Genomic DNA, 15,451 nt, shown 5'->3' with positions numbered 1-15,451 from the left:
TATACTTGCAACGAGGATTTATCCACAAATTTTCTAGACCACGCAAAAGTTCTCTCATCAAAATGGCGCCGTTGCCGGGGAATTGCAAACGTGTTCCTTATTATTGGTTATTGTAAATATTTGTTTTTTACTTGTTTACTTGTTTCTATTTTTGTTTTTATTTTTGCTTTTTCATAAATCAAGAGGTTATTGATTTTTATTTAGTTATTAAAAAAAAATTTTCAAAAATTTTTTCTTAGTGTTCATCTTGATCTTCAAGTTGTTCTTCGCGTTCATCTTGACCTTCAAGCTGTTCTTAGTTGTTTTCTTCGTTTTGATCTAAAAATTTGAAATTTGGTGTCATTTTATTGTTTTTCTCTCTCCTCATTAAATTCAAAAATATTTTTTATTAATTTTTTTCAAAAAAAATAAATATATTTTCAGATTTTTATTTTTTTAAATTTTTATCTTATCTTATCTTATTTCGAAAATCAAATTTCAAATTTCAAATTTCAAATTTCAAAAATTCAAATTTCAAAAATTTAAAATTCAAATTTCAAAATTTAAATTTCAAAATTTTAAATTTCAAATTTCAAAATTTAATTTTCAAATTCAAAAATTAAATAACCTTTTAATTTAAATTTGTTTTTATTTTTATTTTTAATTTTTATTTGCTACTATGAACTCTCACCCCTTTGGCTATGAGTCTGGTTACAATTATGTTGCAGGAAGAAGAAATTACAATGAGAACAGGCATCAAGGTTGGAACAATCAAAGATGGGAGGAGTCACAAGGATTTGATCAACCCTCATGGCAACAACCACCTCCAATGGACTATCAACAACCACCACCATATGCCTATAAACCCTTTCCTCAACATAACTTTGGACCACCAAACTCACAAGCTCCTTTCCGCCATTCACCTCCATATGACCCTAACCCACATCCACCATACCAACCACCTTATGAACCAAATGAACCATACATAGACCCACCCCAAACCTCCATGGAGAGAGCACTTACCGATCTAAACTCTATTATACGAGCTCTCGCCGCCCAAATCAGACCACCAAATACCTTTAACAATCAACCCTCAAGCTCTAGTGCACTTCCTTTTCAATCACATAATGATCTCCCCATCCCACCACCACCTCAATATCTGCCATCTCCATATCCATCAATCCAAGAGCACTATGATCCTACCTATGATAACCGAGTGCATCAAGAGACAAAGGATCGTTTCAAGGAAACAGTGGATCGATTTCAGGCAACCACTCAACAACTGGAGCAAGCATTAATTCAATGGGCTTCTAGGCGCTCAAATATACAAGGATCAGCCACAGCTCCATGTGGACATTTTAGTGAAGAGCGTAGCATGAAGGAGATACAAGAAACCCCAGTGGACAAGACAGAGAATGAATTCGTACTAGAACAAGTAGAAGACGCTGTCATTGTTCAAGAAGAAGAAGAAGTGGTTGAAGACTTAGGAGATGCAGAACCTCCATGGGAAAGTCCAGTCATAGAACCCCCTTCCAAGACGTTTGAAATTGATGCTAAGGAGGGTGTACAACCTCCAAGGCATATCACAGTTGAAGACTTGGAAGAGGTTGATCAAGAGATGGAGATTCAAGAAGAAGAAGCACAACCTCCCATGCCCTTGGAAAGCAATGAAGAGGAGATTAAATTGGAAGAGAGCTGCCAAGAGGAAGAGGTTGAAATTGAAGAAGCTTGCAAAGAGGTGGTAATTATCAGAGAAGAGCACAAGAGAGTGGAGCTTGCAATTTCATTAAAAACACCTCCCCCTAAGTTGCCATCATCCTTCACAACATTCAAGTGGGTAAAATTCATATCCCATAGCTTTCTAATCCCACTTGAATATGGGCTACTGGAGACGGATGGTCAACTTAGAGCTCTTTGTGGCATTAAGAGTAAGAGAAAGATGGCCAGTAGTAAGAATTGTCCTGCAAGGTTCATTATAGTTGGAAGCTTTAAGTTTAAACGCAAAGGTTGGTGTAGAGCTCAATTGAATGGGTCTAAGAAGCTGTTTGGTAGCTGCAGTGAGAATTCAATTTACTTATCACCCGGCTGGAAAAATACAGATCCCGACAAAGATGGGTGTAAAAGCAAGATTTGGGATCCTGGAATCTGTTCTGACATCCAACACCCCGGGAGCCTAAGAATCTTTTTGAAGCTGCTCAAGGGTTTTACATGCCTAGTTTGGGACCCCGGAGGTTACTGGAATCACAAACACTGGTGGAGATTCCTGGATGAGTTCAAGCATAAGCCACCATAACAGGAAGCTCATCAAATGTCCAACTTAAGGACTTTAACTAAAAGTGCTAGGTGGGAGACAACCCACCATGGTATGATCGTTCCTTTTTCATTTTTATTTAGTTTTATTTGTTTTTGAAATTTATTTTATTTTATTATATTGAACCTGGAGTTTTGCATCACATTCATATTAACACTGCATTCTGCATTTTTTTCAGATTACAAAAAAAAAAAAAAAGAAGAAGCGAGCGACGCGACCGCATCAGCGACGCGTCCGCGTCGCAAGGAGATGGGAGCCAATATTAATATGAACAGAGAGTTTCGCAGGAGCAGCGCTGGAGGCGTGCCAATGACACAAATCGACCCACGCGACCGCGTCATAGGGGAATACTGGCCTCCCACGCGATCGTGTGCCCTACGCAGCCGCGTGACCTGAAAATCGACGTCAACCAGGTGCATGGCTGAAAGTTGAGCTGGAGTTGGGCTGGACTCGTGCTGGTAACCCAAGCCTCACCATGCGAATGCGTGCCTCACGCATCCGCGTCATATCCCCATGATGGCCACTCACGCGATCGCATGTCCCACGCGATCGCGTCAACCAGAATTTTGGCAAAAAGAGTTTCGAACAGAGAGTTGCGCGACCACGAGGCTGCACTCGCGCCAATCGCACAAAACAAGCCATGCGATCGCGTGACCCACGCGTCCGCGTCACCTGACCTTATCACGCACCACGCGACCGCGTCACTCACGCGTCCGCGTCACAGGCGGCGCACAGAATATCCAGATCAGCCAATTTTCTTATCTTTTCTTCCCTAATCCTTATTTTTCTTCTCTTTTCTTATTTCTTTCTTCTTCCTTTCTTATTTTCTTTCACTTCCATTCTATTTTATTTCATTTATTTGCATACTTTCATTCATTGCATTATTTTCATTGGTGTTAGAATTTTATTTGAGTCATTATTCCTCATTATATGTTTGACAATTATTATTATCTTCTTTAAAGGGTGCTTGCGTGTTCAATTTAATACTTTCAAATAGCTTATTTACCATACATGCTATGTGTTTGTGAAAAAGCCCATATGGCATTATGCAATTCTCTATTATACTTTATACTATTTAATGCTTGCTTTTCATAAACCCCCTTTACTATTTTAATTGAATATAATTGTCAATACAAACATGGTAATTTATTACAAAGTAATGCTTGGTCTATGCTACTCATGCCCTTTTCCGGCATGCCAATAAACACCCTGCATCCACTTATCTTTCGATGCACTGGCTATTTTTCATTGCTGGCTTTTCACATGTACTCGAGAGCATGTGTTACTGTCAATTACATCCTAATGTGCATCCATCACCACTCTTCCATTCTCTTCCTTGCTATATATCTATTTGAATTTAATTTACTTTCTCTTCCCTTCTTCAGGATGGCCACCAAGGAAGGAAAGGAGAAAGGTACTCCCAAACCGCCGGCAAGGAAAGGAACAAAAAGAGCCCAGATGAAAAACCACAACCCCCATCCACTTGCACATCTTAGCATGCACCGAGGACGGTGCAATCCTTAAGTGTGGGGAGGTCGATACTGATCTCCATGGGTTAGTTATTTCTTGACTCAACACCAAATTTTTTATTTTTTTGATTGTTGCATTTGCATGATTGATTGCATATTTGTTTGATTTTTTCATATTCTACCACTTGGTTAAAGTAATATTTTCTTTTTCAAGAAACCTTTTTAGAGAATTTCACTAATTTGAATAAAATTTAATGTTACACTTGTTTGAAGAGATATTATACCGAAACATGGTTTAGAGCTCGAACACACAAAACCTGTGAGATTTTGAGCCTATTTAAATTGGTTGCATTTTTCAACCAATATTTTATTTTTGATATGTGTTTTTCTCTCTAAAATTGTGATCTTTGTCTTGCTTAATTCTATATTTCCATAATTTGATGTATGCATACACTTACATAATTGAGGCCTTTGTTTCACTGAGCTTACATACCCATATGGCCTTACCTTTCATTATCCCTTGCAAACCAATTTTGAGCCTATTTTACCCATTTATTCTTTACTTTAGCACATCATTAACTCTAAGTGAAAAACAATAATGTCCTTAATTTGAATCCTTAGTTAGCTTAGACTAGTGAGAGTGCTTATGATTTAAGTGTGGGAAATTGGGTTTGGAAATATTTGGTTTGAGAAATGAGTATGTTTTTCCTAAAAATGTGAAAGAAATGTTTAGGACATGTTCATGCATTCAATAAATTAATCATATGCATTGAGAAAAACAAAAGAAAATATATATATATATAAAGAGAGAGAAAAAGAAAAGAAAAATTGCAAATAAGAGAAAGGGGACAAAATGCCCCAAAGTAAGTGGTGAAAGCAATGCATATGTACGGTACTTAGAATTAGAATGCATGAATAATGTGGAAAACATGGTTGATGGATAGTTAGAATTTGTATTGTGATTACATGGATTGTCTAAAGTTAGGTGGAAAGTTTAAGTTAATTAAGGATTCAAATTTTAGTCCACTTGGCCAAATACAATCCTACCTTGACCCTAACCCCATTACAACCCTTAAAAGATCTCTTGATATGTGTATCTGTACATTAAATTTATGTTGATTGTTAGATGAAGAGCAAGCCTTAGAAAGCAAGGATAGTAGAGAATTGAGAGAATCGAACCTTAAACACATGAGTGATTAGAGTGTATACACTACTAGTGAGGGTTCGATGCTCAATCCCTTGTTCCCTGCTTTCATGAGCTATTTTCTTCTTGCAAGTCTATTTGTACTTCATTTTCATGATTTAAATTAGTGAAATCCAGTTCATATTTCCTCTTGAAAGATTTGTTTACTTTTAACTAAGTAGGTAGAAACATTTAGCATGGAGTTGCATTCATAGGTTGCATTTCATACCATTCCTCTTCATCTTTATAGCTTCCTTTGAGCTTAGCATGAGAACATGCTAGTGTTTAAGTGTGGGGAGGTTGATAAACCACTATTTTATGATTTATCTTGTGCTCAATTGAGTGGATTTTATCAACTCTTTACCCACTTATTCATAATATTTGCATGGTTTTATATTTCCTTCCTGATTATGTGCTTTGATTGAAAACATGCTTCTTTGATCTTATATTTGCTTATTATTAATCCTCTCTTATTACCATTAGATGCCTTGATATGTGTGTTAAGTGTTTTCAGATATTATAAGGCAGGAATGGCTTGGAGGATGGAAAGGAAGCATGCAAAAGTGGAAGGAATACAAGAAGTTGGAGAAATTGCTAAGCTGTCCAGCCTGACCTCTTCGCACTAAAACGGCTATAACTTTAGCTACAGAGGTCCAAACGACGCGGTTCTAGTTGCATTAGAAAGCTAACGTCCGGAGCTTCGATTTGATATATAATATGATATAGTTCCCCTGACGCTAGGCAACGCGACCGCGTGATCCATGCGGCCGCGTTGCAGTGACAGAAATCCAGCGTGGCAAAATTCGAAACTAGCGAATTCTGGACTGTTTCTGACCCAGTTTGCAGCCCAGAAAATACAGATTAGAGGCTATAAAGTGGGGGACTGCATCCATTCATAAGGGGGCTTCCATAATTCATAATTTTAGGAGTAGATGTAGTTTTTAGAGAGAGAGGTTCTCTCATCTCTCTTAGGATTAGGATTTAGGATTTCTCTTAGTTTTAGGAGTAGCTCTCAATCCCAGGTTCTTTATTTTTATTTATTTTTCCAATTTAATTTATGAACATCTATGCCATATTTAATTTCTTTTGTTAATGCAATTCGAGGTATTTCAGATTTAAGATTGCTTTGCTTTATTTATATTGATGCTCTGTTTAAGATTGCTTTTAATTTAAATTAGATATTTTCTCCCTTTTGGCTTTGGTTAGGTAATTGGTAACACTTGAGTTGTCAAACTCAGGAGTAGTTGAAATTAGCTGATTTTGCTTTAGCTAGGATTGCTCTAACACTAGTCTCTCCACAGAAGTTGACTAGGACTTGAGAATCAAGCTAATTAGTCCACTTGACTTAACTAAGTGGGATTGAAATCCAATTCTCATCACATCTGATAAGGATAACAAGGACAGGATTTTCGGTTCTCATACCTTGCCAAAAGCTTATTTTTCAGTTATTTATTTATTTTTATTGCTTTAAAAATATACCTGTGCACATTGCCCAAACTCCAAATTTCTCAAAACCCCCAATTTACAATCTTCATAACCAATAATAAGAACATACTTCCCTGCAATTCCTTGAGAAGATGACCCGATGTTTGAATACTCGGTTATCAATTTCAAAGGGGTTTGTTACTTGTGACAACCAAAAACGTTTGTATGAAAGGACTTTTGAAGGTTTAGAAACTATACTTGCAACGAGTATTTATCCGCAAATTTTCTAGACCATGCAAAAGTTCTCTCATCAGGTTACTCCAAAAAAATATGGAGGTTTGGGGATTAGAGATCCTTATTGTGTGAATATTGCTCTTCTTGGGAAGTTAGTTTGGACTTTTTTCCAGCAGCCAGACAAGTTATGGGTCCAATTGTTGGATGACAAATATCGATCATCTCTATATGACTGTTTTGGTTGTTCGAAGAACAAGGGCTCTCCCATTTTGAGGAGTCTTTGCAAGGCTTGGGAAGTGTTGAAGGATGGGTTTGCTTGGTGTATTGGGAATTTGAACCAGAATTTTTGGTTTTCTAGTTAAAGGAGAAAATGGCAGTTATCTAATAAGATGTATTATATGCACATTTCTGACTCGAACCTCTGGATACAGGATACCTGGTCGGTTGGTAGGTGGTATTTGGATACTCTTTATTCTCCTTATCTTAAAATTTGAAAGGTAATATTCTTTCTTACAATCCAGATGTGCAAGCAGGCCCGGAAGTGGGTTGGTATTAGTCTGTGTCTACTGCCAAAGTCTATGATTCACGTAATGGTTACTTGTAGTTGTATAAGCAGCTGTTTGGTTAGGAGGAGCGGGAGAAATAGCTTTGGCTTTGGCACCAGCTTGTTTCGGAAAAGCACAAATTTTTAGCTTGACTGTGTCTTAAGGAGGCTCTTCCTACTGCAAGTTTTTGCTTCAGAAGAGGTATGTCGTCATCGGATAGGTGCCCAAGATGTCTTTCTAGCCAGGAATTAGTTTTACATTGTATTCAAGATTGTCCAAAAGCTTAGCTTGTATGACACAGGTTGGATATTTCTTGTCATCCTCTGGATTTGACGAACTGGTTCTTGTATCATAGCAGAGAGCATCCGTTCAGGTTATTTTCGGGACTTTGGTGGATATGGCGAGCAAGGAATAATGACATCTTTAATCCTCACGAGACTTGACCTCTGAAAAAAGTAATTTGTCTGGCATTAGCTTCAGAAACGGAGCTTAGGAATACTTCTGAATTACAATGTACGTTCTTTCCCTCTATTCTAAATGGTTTTTGAAATCCTCCATCCATTGGTACTTTCAAGATTAATTGTGATGCTAGTTATCCTAGTTCGGGTGATAGTGTTGGTTTTGCTTGCATTATTAGAGATTGTAATGGGAGTTGGCAAAGGGGATGCTTGGGAATGATTGAGAGTAATAGTATTTTTCAAGGGGAATTATTTGCTATTTGGAGAGGATATCTTTTAGCCTGGGATCTGGGTCAACGAGATGTTATTTGTGAGACGGATTGTGTGGAAGCGTTTAATCTTGTTACTAATCACCAAGATGGTTTTGGGTTTATTGATCCGTTGGTGCTCAAAATAAGGGATATCATACATTGGAATTAGCGTGTTAACTTTCGTTTGATTATGAGAGATGCAAACACGGTGGTAGACACCATGGCAAAGATGGCGATGTGGTTACAACTTCATCATGTGGAGCTTCCTTCTCCTTAGAAGGAGTTTAAGAGTAATCTTAAAAGGGATTGTCCTTTTATTTAAGCAGTTCCTTTGTTTTTCTTGTTCTTTTTCTTTGTTTAGTTTATTTAAGTCACCAAAAAATATTACTTTAGGAGAGACTGAATGTAAACCGCAGCAAGGTATGGCGGATTATGTGAAAACGAGTAAACTGCGGTGGAAGTCTAGCGGTTTATATAGATACATAATTGAACAGGTATGTAATGGATTCCCAATTATTGTATTCATGTAATTTTAAAATCTTTGTTTTATTTATGTAAATTGCCTTAATTTTTAGGGCTCTTTATTTAACAAGAATCTATCCTACTAAAACAGGTGAAGTTTGGTTCTAAAAGTTATTAATTTACATGACGATCTCTTATAAATAGACACGTCACAGTAACGGTACATATAAACATTACCGTTAAATTTTACATGATAAATTGATAGAATAATATAACTAATGGGTTAATAGTCAAATTAATCCTTGAACGATAAGGCATTCTTTAAATTCGTCCTTGAAAGATTTTTTCAATCAAATTGGTCCTTTAAAGATTACGAATTAATCATATCTATCCTTCAGTTATTCTACTAATAATTTTTGTAAACAATTGATAATGTGAAATGTTAACTGATAGCATACATGACATATAACATATTCAATTAGATGTTGACTAAATATATTTACGAAAATCTATCAATTTAGTCATTAGGTCATATTAGGAATAAGCTTTTTGTAATTGGAGAAAATGACTAAATTAATAAACTTTCATAAACATATTTAGTCAATATCTAATTAGACATATCAAGTATTATATATGTTATTAATTAATGTTTTACAACATCAATCTTTGAAGAAAATTGTTAATGGAGTGACTAGAGGACGAATATGATTAATTTGCAATTTTTGAAGGATTAATTTAATTAAAAAAAATTTTCAATGATGAATTTAAAAAATGTCTTATCTTTTAGGGATTAATTTGACTATTAACCCTATAACTAATTGATATAAAGACCAAATTATTTTGTTTAGAAACTAATTAGTCCAAGATAAAAATTTTCAAACAGCAAAATTTGATAAATTCATAACCAGATCGGAGGGCCGGGTGAGGTTAAAATCCTCTTATAACTCCGATCTGATGGAAACAACTTAAGGTTGAACTACATTATTGACATGATTAGTGATCTTAGGCAATCGAGGATTAGTCCTCGTGTTTAATTATTAATAACACAATTATATGAAGTAAGAAAACGAAAAATTGGAACAGAGTACGAATAGAAGAAAATAGAATACAATTTAGCTAAATTACCATCTCTATTACCATGTGTGGGAGAATATTATTAATTTACATGGAATTAAGATCCATGATAAAATGTTTATATAAGAGTGTAGCAAATACAAAGATCAATAAATTTTCAAATATTTTTTATTATATAAATTTTATTTATCTATATAGGACATTTTGCAGGTGGAAGAGGTGCGAAAGCAGGAGCTTTATCATGATCAGAAGGAGCAGCAGCATCACAATAGCCTCGTATGATATTAGTTTCTTCAACAGTGAAACCGAAAGAAGTGAGCAATGCAGGCCAACAATTACGTGTAAACACATAAATTACATGGCAACATTCGTGACCAAGGTGAGACTCACCATTCAAGAAGAACAGAACAATCTCATTGCTACAAGATTTCAACTCCAATAGCGAATCCCAGCAATTCACTGCCTCTTCTTCATTGTTATCATCACTATTCTTCCCTTGAAGCCTACTGATTCTGATAGATAGGTCTTGGTGTTGTTTTGCCTTCATGGCCAAGTCCCTTGTTGCTGTTGCAAATACAACGAAGCAAGCAAGGCTCATCAGCAACGACATCAACAACAATAATAAGAACCCTTCTCTTTTGATGAGACTCATGAAATTAAGCTTGAGGAAATGTTTTCTGATGTTATTAGGCAAATGATGAAGAGATTGATGATGAGTGAAAACTCTTCACTGGTCGAAACTAGCTAATATATATATATATATATATATATATATGAGAAAACAATGGGTTTCTACTTTCTATAACTGATGCCGCTGCTTAACTATCATTGGTTTCTTGGAATTTATAAAGATTTTGATTTTGAAGCACGTGAATTATTGCCTGCGGTATTTGCTTATACACTATTGGAGTTTTGGAAGAATAAAAATTAGAAGTATTAACTATGGTGAAATTACTTCTAAATTTTATGTTGCAATATGTATCTTTTTGTTTTGGACTTTGGAAATTGAAACGTACTTAGTTAAATTTTTTTAAGAGGGGCGTTAGGGGACAGCAACTTTTGTGATTTGTAGCCATTAAATAGTCATCAATGATGATTTCAATGGTGTGAGATTGGTGTGAGATTTCATCCAATGACTCACTTTTCTTTGCTGGTTACATACTGACCAAAATTTAATAAAATTGCTGGCACCTAAACTTTTTCATTTTTTAATTTTAATTTAGTTATTTTTTATTATAAAAAATTAGACATTTTTTGCGAGCCAATCAACCAACTCGCCATTTGACGAGGTAAGTAAATTTTCTAACCTGTTCAATTAAGCAGGATAAGCCAATCTGATCCATTTTAGAGGTGGACTTAGGAAAGGTGGGATAGACATATTCATTACCATCCTTAGTGTAGAGGAAATAATATACTTGTACATACGAGAGACCTAATATGCCACTCAGATATGGCCAGATACCTTAAAAAATCAATTTAAATTCAATTAAATTAAAACTGTGCCAAAGCATATATTAAGTAAATTAGATTTTTGAAATTAAAACTTAAACCAAAATCACTTTTTTTATTTTCAGGATAAAATACTAAATTGGCTACTTATGTTTGGGCATAATCTTATTTTGGTCTCTAAAATTTGAAGTGTCTTATTTGAATCTAAAAAATTTTTACTTAACTTTAATACAGTCTTATTGTAAAATTAATGTTAAATAATTAATGAAATTTAGTTTTCAGATATAAAAACTTATATAACCAAATTCTATGGGTTGTCGAAGGGAGTTTCCGTGATGATGGCCTCGTCCTCGTTGCCACCGGCGAACTTTTTCACAGAAGGCAAATTCTCGACGATATTCTCCATGTGCTTGAACCAAGACCAATTACTCGCAGTGATGTATTTACTGCTGATCTTGTACCTTTTGAGTTTGTACCTCTTTCTTTAGGGAAGGACATTAAGATTTAATTTGAAGGAAATGTGATATTAATTATTTAATATTAACTTCATAGCAGGACTACATTAAAGTTAAATAAAACTTTTTTTTAGATTCAAATGTGACACTTTAAACCGTAGGGATCAAATAGGATTAGACTCAACTGTAGAAGGACTAATTTAGTATTTTACCGTTATTATTATTATTATTATTATTATTATTATTATTATTATTATTATTATTATTATTATTATTATTAGAATTTTTGAATTTTTAAAATATTTAAAATATATAAAAATATTTATAATTAAATATAATTAATTTAAAATATCTCATAATTTTGTTAATAATAAAAAATTTATTTATATATACAATTATGTGTTAACAGATCCAGGCAGGTCTGACAAACCAATAAGACTAATTAGTAAACTTGGGTGTGACCTATTAACATATTAAGGCTTTTATAAGAGACTGAGCTTGTGCTTATTTTATAACAAATCAGGCCAGACTAAATACAGACCAGGCTGCAGACTCCTGACAAACTGCCTGGTCTTTTTCTACCCCTTGTTATGAGTAACAATTGTTGAACTGCACGAGTAACTAATTCAAAGATTTAATAGTTCAATCATGATTGACATCGGTTAATCAATTTTAATAAAATAACATTATTTAATATAATATTCTTATAAAATGTAAAATTTAATCTTTTTAATTTGTAATATCCAAAAAATTCAAAACTAAAAATAAAAAATTCAAACATTTATAAGAAAAAACAAATAAGAAAAATAAAAAAAATTAAAAAAAGAAATAAAAGAAGTGGATAATAAAGGGTTTTTTATTTAAATATTATTTAAAAATTATTAATTCTTAAAATACACAGAAAGAAATGGGTACCTGTTCGGTAGATCAGGTACCGGACGGGTAGGATTGGTATCCTCTCTAAAGAAGGGGAAATTGTCTGGTCGTACGTCTCCGGGTTGGGGATATGCGAGGTCCCGAGCTCTTCGAATACAGAAGGGGGGTGTCACCTGCAAAGACACTCCGACGCCCTAGTCAGTGAAGTGTGCAGGCGAGTAGAGAGTGAGTGGTATGTCACGTACCTTGGGGGAAGGGTAGGTCCTTCCCCATTTATACCGTGTCAGAGGTGGGCCTTGCAGGGACAGGCCCACCTTCTTCGAGGCCTCCCTTGCACAGCTGTGGCGAAGCTGCCAGGAACGCGTGTCAGGGACGCGTATCCGGGTCGGAATCTGAGCGTCTCACCCCCGACCGTTCGGGTCGGGTGCTGCTCGGGTCGGGCCGGCCCGTAAACTGCTTGGTCCAGGCCGTAACAGTGCCCCCGACGCGCCAGCAATGACCGTGAGGATAGTTGGTGGCGCGTCATCTCCTTTCTAGTGTGGCGTCGTTAGGCCGGCCGTCCGTGAGGTGGACGTGCCTCTTGTGCGCGTGTCTGTTCGTTGTTGGAACGACCGTTTGTCGCCTCGTTCTTCGCACAGGGCATTTAATGCTTATAATGGGCTGGAAAATCCCGTATGCAAAGACTATTTTGCCCCCAGGTCTTTCGCGCTTCTTGGGTGACAGTTTTAAACAGTTTTGCTTTGATCTTTTCCTTTTACACTCTTGCTCCTACTACCTCATTCTTCTTCACCCAGAAAATCCCAGAGCATCCCAGAGCTTCGTCCTAGCATCTTCGTGCAATGGTGCACGAATTGTGAATCACACTTTTCACAACTTGTACCACTAACCAGCAAGTGCACTGGGTCGTCCAAGTAATACCTTACGTGAGTAAGGGTCGATCCCACGGAGATTGTTGGTTTGAAGCAAGCTATGGTTATCTTGCAACTCTTAGTCAGGATATTAATTTGTGGTTATCAGTTGACTTGCAAATGAACAAGAGAGCATGAATTAGAGGTTACTTGTTATGCAGTAATGGAGAATATGTTGGGGTTTTGGAGATGCTTTGTCTTCTGAATTTCAGCTTTTCTCTTGTATTCCTCTTCCCTCATGCATGCAAAAGTGCAAAGTTCCTTCCATGGCAAGATGTGTGTTGGTGGATCACCGTTGTCAATGGCTACCATCCGTCCTCTCAGTGAAAAGGGTCCACGTGCGCTGTCACTACACGGCTAATCATCTGTCGGTTCCCACTCATGCTGGAATAGGATCCATTGATCCTTTTGCGTCTGTCACTACGCCCAACACTCGCGAGTTTGAAGCTCGTCACAGCCATCCAATCCCAGAATCCTACTCGGAGTACCACAGACAAGGTTTAGACTTTCTGGATTCTCATGAATGCCGCCATCAATCTAGCTTATACCACAAAGATTCTGATTAAGGAATCTAAGAGATACTCATTCAATCTGATGTAGAACGGAGGTGGTTGTCAGACACACGTTCATGGATTGAGGAAGGTGATGAGTGTCACGGATCATCACCTTCTCTATAATTAAGCGCGAATAAATATCTTAGATAGGAACACGCATGTTTGAATGGAAAACAGAAATAGTTGCATTAATTCATCAAAACACAGCAGAGCTCCTCACCCCCAACAATGGAGTTTAGAGACTCATGCCGTCAGAGATTACAAAGTTCAGATCTAAAATGTCATGAGATACAAAATAAGTCTCTAAAAGTTGTTTAAATACTAAACTAGTAACCTAGGTTTACAGAAAATGAGTAATCTATGATAGATAGTGCAAAAATCCACTTCTGGGGCCCACTTGGTGTGTGCTGGGCTGAGACTTAAGCTTCTCACGTGCCTGGGCTGTTTTGGGCGTTCAACGCCAGGTTGTAACCTGTTTCTGGCGTTGAACTCCAACTTGTAATCTGTTTCTGGCGCTGGACGCCAGACTGCAATATGGAACTGGCGTTGAACGCCAGTTTACGTCATTTATCCTTGAACAAAGTATGGACTATTATATATTGCTGGAAAGCCCTGGATGTCTACTTTCCAACGCAATTAGAAGCACGCCAATCGGACTCTTGTAGCACCTGAAAATCCATTCCGAGTGCAGAGAGGTCATAATCCAACAGCATCAGCAGTTTTTTTTCAGCCCGAATCAGATTTTTGCTCAGCTCCCTCAATTTCAGCCAGAAAATACCTGCAATTATAGAAAAACACACAAACTCATAGTAAAGTCCAGAAATATGAATTTTTCCTAGAAACTAATGAAAATATACTAAAAACTTAACTAAAACATCCTAAAAACTACATGAAATTAACCCCAAAAAGCATATAAAATATCCGCTTATCACAACACCAAACTTAAACTGTTGCTTGTCCCCAAGAAACTAGACAAATAAAATAGAATACAAATAAGTCACGAAGCAATAATATCTCAGAGTTTTTGAGTGAAGCTCAGATTCTAATTAAATGAGCGGGACTAGTAGCTTTTTGCTTCCGAATAGTTTTGGCATCTCACTTTATCCATTGAAGCTCAGAATGATTGGCATCTATAGGAACTTAGAATTCAGATAGTGTTATTGATTCTCCTAGTTCAGTATGTTGATTCTTAAACACAGCTACTTTTATGAGTCTTGGCCGTGGCCCTAAGCACTTTGTTTTCCAGTATTACCACCGGATACATAAATGCCACAGACACATAATTGGGTGAACCTTTTCAGATTGTGACTCAGCTTTGCTAAAGTCCCCAATTAGAGGTGTCCAGGGTTCTTAAGCACACTCTTCTTTTTTCTTTGGACCTTGACTTTAACCGCTCAGTCTCAAGTTTTCACTTGATACCTTCACGCCACAAGCACATGGTTAGGGACAGCTTGGTTTAGCCGCTTAGACCAGGATTTGATTCCTTTAGGCCCTCCTATCCACTGATGCTCAAAGCCTTGGATCTTTTTTATTACCCTTGCCTTTTGGTTTTAAGGGCTATTGGCTTTTTCTGCTTGCTTTCTCTCTCTCTCTCTTTTTTTTTTTTCTGCAAGCTTTGTATTCACTGCTTTTTCTTGCTTCAAGAATCATTTTTATGATTTTTCAGATTATCAATAACATGTCTCATATTCATCATTCTTTCAAGAGCCAACATATTTAACATTCAAGATAATCAAATTCCAAAGACATATGCTCAATTCAGGCATTCATTCAGAAGGCAGAAAGCATTGCCATCACATGTAAATAATTAGAATTTCT

General features: G+C 36.4%; 1 pseudogene; it reads right to left on the bottom strand.

The window, feature by feature from the left end:
• Nucleotides 1-9,581: 9,581 nt before the first annotated feature.
• LOC107621021 (egg cell-secreted protein 1.3 pseudogene) lies at nt 9,582-10,001 on the bottom strand (annotated as a pseudogene).
• Nucleotides 10,002-15,451: the final 5,450 nt, after the last annotated feature.

This window comes from Arachis ipaensis, chromosome B10 (assembly GCF_059453495.1).
Source record: "Arachis ipaensis isolate K30076 ecotype BB chromosome B10, ASM5945349v1, whole genome shotgun sequence".
Taxonomy (NCBI): Eukaryota; Viridiplantae; Streptophyta; class Magnoliopsida; order Fabales; family Fabaceae; genus Arachis; species Arachis ipaensis.
The sequence above is the reverse complement of the archived record's forward strand: the minus strand, read 5'-3'. Positions and strand labels throughout refer to the sequence as shown.